We start from the raw sequence: 6,663 nt of genomic DNA on the forward strand, positions 1-6,663 counted from the left end.
AAAATGGCTGTCTCAGGTTTTGGCCAATAGGTTGCCTTAGATGGCCATATTTCATCGAATGAAAACTGGCGAGGCTATTTTTGACAAATGACAAGGCTATTTTTGCCCCCCAGGACATTATTACCCACAAAATGAAAATCAATGAGATTTGAATTGTATTTTTCACTTTTAACATTATTTGTTTTATATCAAGCATAAGAGGGGAGAATAAGTTATTCCCATTTCTGAGATAGAATTAGACTCTTCCCATTAATCACCCATCTGTATTCTGTTATCTCACTCATTGTTTTTCCATCGCAACAGCTAGCTCTGCAGAGCGAACCCTAATGCGTTTGAGAGCTCAGACAGTTTTAGATTGTGTTTGTACCAGAGAGAGAGAGAGAGAAGGGGACACAGAGAGAGAGAGAGAGAGAGAGAGAGAGAGAGAGAGAGAGAGAGAGAGAGAGAGAGAGAGAGAGAGAGAGAGAGAGAGAGAGAGAGAGAGAGAGAGAGAGAGAGAGAGGGACAAGGAGAGAAAAAACAGGTAGTTACTGTGAATCTCCGAGCAGAATGTGTGTACTAGAGGTTACTTGGGTGATTATACTTGTATAAAGCACTAACTCACTTTCTCCGTGCTGATCCTTCAGTGTCCTAGACCACTGGCCTCTGCTCATTGCCCCTCTCTCTCTCTCTGCTTTCCTGCTGGCCTCAGCCTTTTAAACATGTAAATCACCACACAAGTACAATAGGCCAGCCACTCAGCCAGCCTTCAAGGTGCTTTTGGCTGGCACAGCTAGGGGTGGTGTGATGCATGGAGGGGGTAGAGAAAAGGGGTGTTGTTTATATTCAGTCTGGGGCTCGGGCTCCAACGCACTGCAGAAGGCTTGGAGTGTTTTCAAGTGGCACTGCAGCAGAAGCAGGCTGTGAACAGAGAGCAAGCAGCCAAGCCCAGTCCAGGCTACAGAGCAGAGCTCTCCCTGCTAGCTCCCAATAACATCCTGCATCCCCCTGCAACACCCTGGCCACCATCACCGCAGACTCAGCTTCAAACAGGAAGGAGACCCGACCCAGACCTGATATAGGTTCACTCAGATTAAAGTCTTATCTGTTCTTTTAACCTATCGAATTAGATCTTATTAAATAAGATAAGTGTATCAATAAAGTTATGTTCAGGAGCATCTTCTTGACACCCAACAGGATATTACAAACTCAGTTCCCCTCTCTTGTTCTATTATGTATGTCTCTACACATTATTTAATGCATGAGCGACTACATTAATTCAAAGACAGTAGAGAGCGCCACAAGAGATCCCTCTGGCCAAAGATGGGAAAGGTAGGCAGAAGAGAGGTCATTGGATATAGAGGTAATCAATACAAGTACTGGGGTGATTAATCTGATACTTATTGGAGCTAATAGGGCGTGGCAGAGGAACAGAGATGTAAATAAGTAGATCCAGAAAACACAGTTTGGCAAATCACACCACCATGCAAGGAAATACAAGTCTCTGGCTAGCACACTGCATCATCAGCTAGATGCAAATGAACCCAATGTATGATCTATAGACTGTTATGTTTTACCTTTATTTAACTAGGCAAGTCAGTTAAGAACACATTTTTATTTTCAATGACAGCATAGGAACAGTGGGATAACTGCCTTGTTCAGGGGCAGAATGAAAGATTTTTACTTTGTCAGCTCAGGGATTTGACCTAGCAACTTTTGGTTACTGGCCCAACACTCTAACCACTAGGCTACCTGCTGCCCTGTGTCCTACCATAACATACAAGTTATTTTATTGTGTTAATTTATTGTGTTACTTTATATAATTTTTTACTTTAGTTTATTTGGTAAATATTTTCTTAACTCTTTCTTGAACTGCACTGTTGCTTAAGGGCTTGTAAGAAATAATTTCACGGTAAGGTCTACACATGTTGTATTCGGCACATGTGACAAATAAAGCTTGATTTGATTTGAACTACCCTTCGAGTTCATGTGAGGACTCATGAACCTGGCCCATGCCAGACTGTAGTGGTGTAAAGTACTTAAGTAAAAAATACTTTAAAGTACTACTTAAGTCGTGTTTTGGAGTATCTGTACTTTACTATTTATATTTTTGACAACTTCTACTTTTACTCCACTACATTTGTCAAGAAAATAATGTTCTTTCTACTCCGTATTTTCCCTGACACCCAAAAGTACTCATTACATTTTGAATGCTTAGCAGGACAGGAAAACAGCCCAATTCGACTCACTTATCAATAGAAAATCCCTGGTCATCCCTACTGCATCTGATCTGGCGGACTCACTAAACACAAATGCTTTGTTTGTAAATTATGTCTGAGTGTTGAAGTGTGCCTCTGGCTGACCGTAAATTTAAAAAAACAAGAAGATGGTGCCGTCTGGTTTGCTTAATATAAGGAATTTGAAATGATTTACACTTGTACTTTTGATACTTAAGTATGTTTAAAACAAAATACTTTTAATCAAGTATTATTTTACTGGGTGACTCAGTTTTACATTTTCTTTTAAGGTATCTTTACTTTTCCTGAAGTATGACAATTGGGTTATATTTCCACCACTGCCAGACTGCTGCTCATGCTTGGGATGGAAGTTACTCCTTACAAAAAAAGCACATCAAATTTGCATTTTCACATGTCATATCGATTCACATGTTGAGCTACAATTTCTGATTTGAAGCCATATTTTCACATGTATTACATTTAGAATTCACGTGTTAAAATCAACTCCACGTGAAAATCTCAAGTCTCAAAATGTTCTCATGTGAAAAATCAAATTAACAGGTTCACATGTAAGAAGAGTCCACATGTAAAAATGTAACTTTCACATATGGAATTGCATTTTCACATGTGAAAAACAATCAAATGTTAAAATCTAATTTGCAGTTTCATATTTGAAAAACTTTCACATCTTATTGTTCTTCACATGTGAACTTGCAATTCCACATGTGAAAGTGAAAATCTAATTTGCAGTTTCATATGTTAATGTAAGAAAACTCATTAAATTAACACAAACACTGTATAGCCAACAAAACATGGTTAAAACTACAATTTTTATATCATGGATGGTCATTGAGAGTGGTTGCATTTCTCCAGCCCCATCCCTCAGCTTTTTACTAAAACTGTGGCAGAAAGAACACCTTGTTAATGTTTAAATTAATAATTCCCGCTTTAAACACCTTTAATAATAGGGTAAAAGTGTTATTATATGGTACAGTCCTCTAGTGAGTGAATTACTTTTGTGCCATTAACCTGTCTTGTCGGCGGTAAAGGATATAATGGCCCTCCACGTCCTCCTCACTATGGCTTCAAACCCCAAGGCCTGCTGAGAGGGGGGGCACGGATACTGGGGTGGCACTCCAAGCCTGGCTTACTTTTAGGGATCACCGTAGCAAGTGTTGACGTTAGTATTAGCCTGTTCCAGGTGCCCAGGTTTCCTGATTTGTTGAGGGCAACCACTACAGCAAGCAACAGTTCATGGGCAGCAGGTAGCCTAGCGGTTAAGAATGTGGAGACTGTAACAGAAAGGTTGCTGGTTTGAATCCCCGAGCCGACTTGGTGAAAAACCTGTCGATGTGCTCTTGAGTAAGGCATTTAACCCTAATTGCTCCTGTAAGCTATATTGAATTTTTTAATTAAGAGGGTCATAACAAGAATCATTTTGCTATTTGATTTAGAATTTTAAGAGCTAAACAATCGACATGTACAGTGCATTTGCAAAGTATTCAGAACTTTGACTTTTTCCACATTTTGTTACATTACAGCATTATTCTAAATAGCCCATAATGACGAAGCAAAAACAGGTTTATATAATTTTTTTCAAATGTATTAAACATAAAAAAATGAATTATCACATTTACATAAGTATTAAGACCCTTTGCTATGAGACTCGAAATTGAGCTCAGGTGCATCCTGTTTGTCACGGCTGATGAAAGGAGCGGACCAAGGTGCAGCGTGGTGAGCGTACATTATCTTTAATGAAGAAAAAGACGCCGGACAAAACAATACACACTACAAAACAAAACCGTGAAGCTTAAGGCTAAGTGCCATAAAGAAAGTCAACTTCCCACAAACACAGGTGGGAAAAAGTGTGGTTCCCAATCAAAGACAACGATAGACAGCTGTCCCTGATTGAGAACCATACCCGGCCAAAACATAGAGATAGAAAATCATAGAAACACAAAACATAAAAAATGCCCACCCCAACTCACGCCCTGACCAAACCAAAATAGAGACATAAAAAGGATCTCCAAGGTCAGGGCATGACACTGTTTCCATGAATCATCCTTCAGATGTTTCTATAACTTGATTGGAGTCCACCTGTGGTAAATTCAATTGTATGGACATGATTTGCAAAGGCACACACCTGTCTATATTAGGTCCCACAGTTGACAGTGCATGTCAGAGAAAAAAATTCAAGCCATGAGGTCGAGGAGATTGTCCGTTGAGCTCCAAGACAGGATTGTGTTGAGACACAGATCTGGGGAAGGGTACCAAAAAATGTATTCAGCATTGAAGATCCCAAAGAACACAGTGGCTTCTTCCTAAATGGAAGACGTTTGGAACCACCAAGACAATCTTCTGAGCAATCGTGGAAGAACGGACATGGTCAGGGAGGTGAACCCGATGGTCACTCTGACAGATATCCAGTTCCTCTGTGGAGATGGGAGAACCTTCCAGAAGGACAGCCATCTCTGCAGCACTCCACCAATCAGGTCTTTATGGTAGAGTGGCCAGACGGAAGCCACCCCTGAGTAAAAGGCACATGACAAACCACTTGGAGTTTGCCAAATGGCACTGAAAGGACTCTCAGACCATGAGAAACAAGACACTCTGGTCTGATGAAAACAAGATTGAACTCTTTGGCCTGAATGCCAAGCGTCACACCTGGAGGAAACCCTACGGTGAAGCATGGTGGTAGCAGCATCATGCCGTGGGGAAGTTTTTCAGCGACAGGGACGGAGAGACTAGTAGGGATCGAGGGAATGATGGACAGAGCAAAGTACAGAGAGATCCATGATGAAAACCTGCTCCAGAGCGCACAGGACCTCAACAATTTCTAAAAACCAGTTTTTGCTTTGTCATTATGGGGTATTGTGTGTAGACTGATGAGGGGAAAAAACGATTTTATACATTTTAGAATAAGGCTGTAATGGAACAAAATGTGTAAAAAATCAAGGGGTCTGAATACTTTTTGAATGCACCGTATGCGTTTGTGAGAGTCTCACCTTTACACAGTGTGCAGCCCAAATTGTTCAGACGCTATTCGGACGCTAAGACGCTTGTGGGGGTCGTAGGCCAAACCGTTCAGACAATTTTGTGAGAAGACTGATTTTCGGGATGTCTCATGATCTGACAAACACCTCTCTAACTCTGTCACCTTTCACCTCAAAAGCGTAAGCGTTACATAGGTGGATGCGGTGGATTGAGACCCATCCAATGCTAAAAAACAAATACAGTATCTCTATCTTAAATTGACTGATTATTATGGGGATTATTGTATTATGTTAATTCAATTTACTTGGGGGCGCGAACATCGACCTCAGGAGGTTCAATATCAATAAGTTGAGAACAAAGTTGTTGGTATAACAAACAAAAATAATGGTATTGAAATCCAAACATAAACCAAAAAGTATTGATAGTAAAATAAAATATTGCGTGTCCACAACAGCGAAAATCTCCTTTTTCAGCTGAAAGACAATGTCATTTGATGTTGTACTTACTTTTGATGTTGTACAACGATTTAAGTCATCGTTTTAGTCAAAGTATGATAAATTTGGGCTTGAACAGGGAAATCCAACACGGGAGTGTGGCCAATGGCATGGATGGAGTAGAAAGTGCTGCTGGGTATTTAGACCACACCCAACACCACTTTTACCTCAGGCACATAGAGTAGTGTTTTCTATCTAAGCCAATATGTAATATATAGGCCTACAGTGTGTTGCATTGGGACCAATGGAGAGGGTGGAGTAAAAAGGTGCTGCTGGGTATTTAGACCTCAGTCCCCCAAGAAATAACACCATATATATATTCTACAGACCCCACTGAGTATTCCCAACCTACTTTTACCTCGGCACATAGAACAGTATTTTCTTTATAAGCCAATATGTAGTTTATAGACCTTCCGTGTATTGCATTGGGAGCAATGGAATGGGTTGAGTAGAAGGTGCTGCTGGGTATTTAGACCTCAGTCCACCAAAAAATAACACCATATATAGATTCTACAGACTCTACTGAGTAATCCTAAACCCAGTTTTACCTCGGCACATGGAATATAATTTCTCTATAAACCAATGTGTAATTCAGATACACTCACTGTATTGCATTTCTGTGAATGGAGCTATATTTGATTTATTTAACTATAGCCTACACAATAGTTTTCAACATACCAGTATGTGTGTAAACTTTCTAAGGAAATGCTGGTATAAATAATACAATATAAAAAAGATCTATCAAATTATCCATTTATTTTTTCAAAGGTTGTGAAAACAGTTGTTCAGCACTGGAGTGCAAAAAAAAAAGGATTCTCCCAATGTTTAGCATTTCTTTGCAAGGGGAATCTTATAAAAAATAAACAAAGGGAATCTGTGATCGTGCTGCCTGCATAATGTCCTGCTGCTAGGAGAATGGTAATATTTGGTGTGTTTACAATGACGAAGGTACAAAAATA

The sequence above is a fragment of the Oncorhynchus mykiss genome, chromosome Y (genome assembly GCF_013265735.2).
Source record: "Oncorhynchus mykiss isolate Arlee chromosome Y, USDA_OmykA_1.1, whole genome shotgun sequence".
NCBI lineage: Eukaryota > Metazoa > Chordata > Actinopteri > Salmoniformes > Salmonidae > Oncorhynchus > Oncorhynchus mykiss.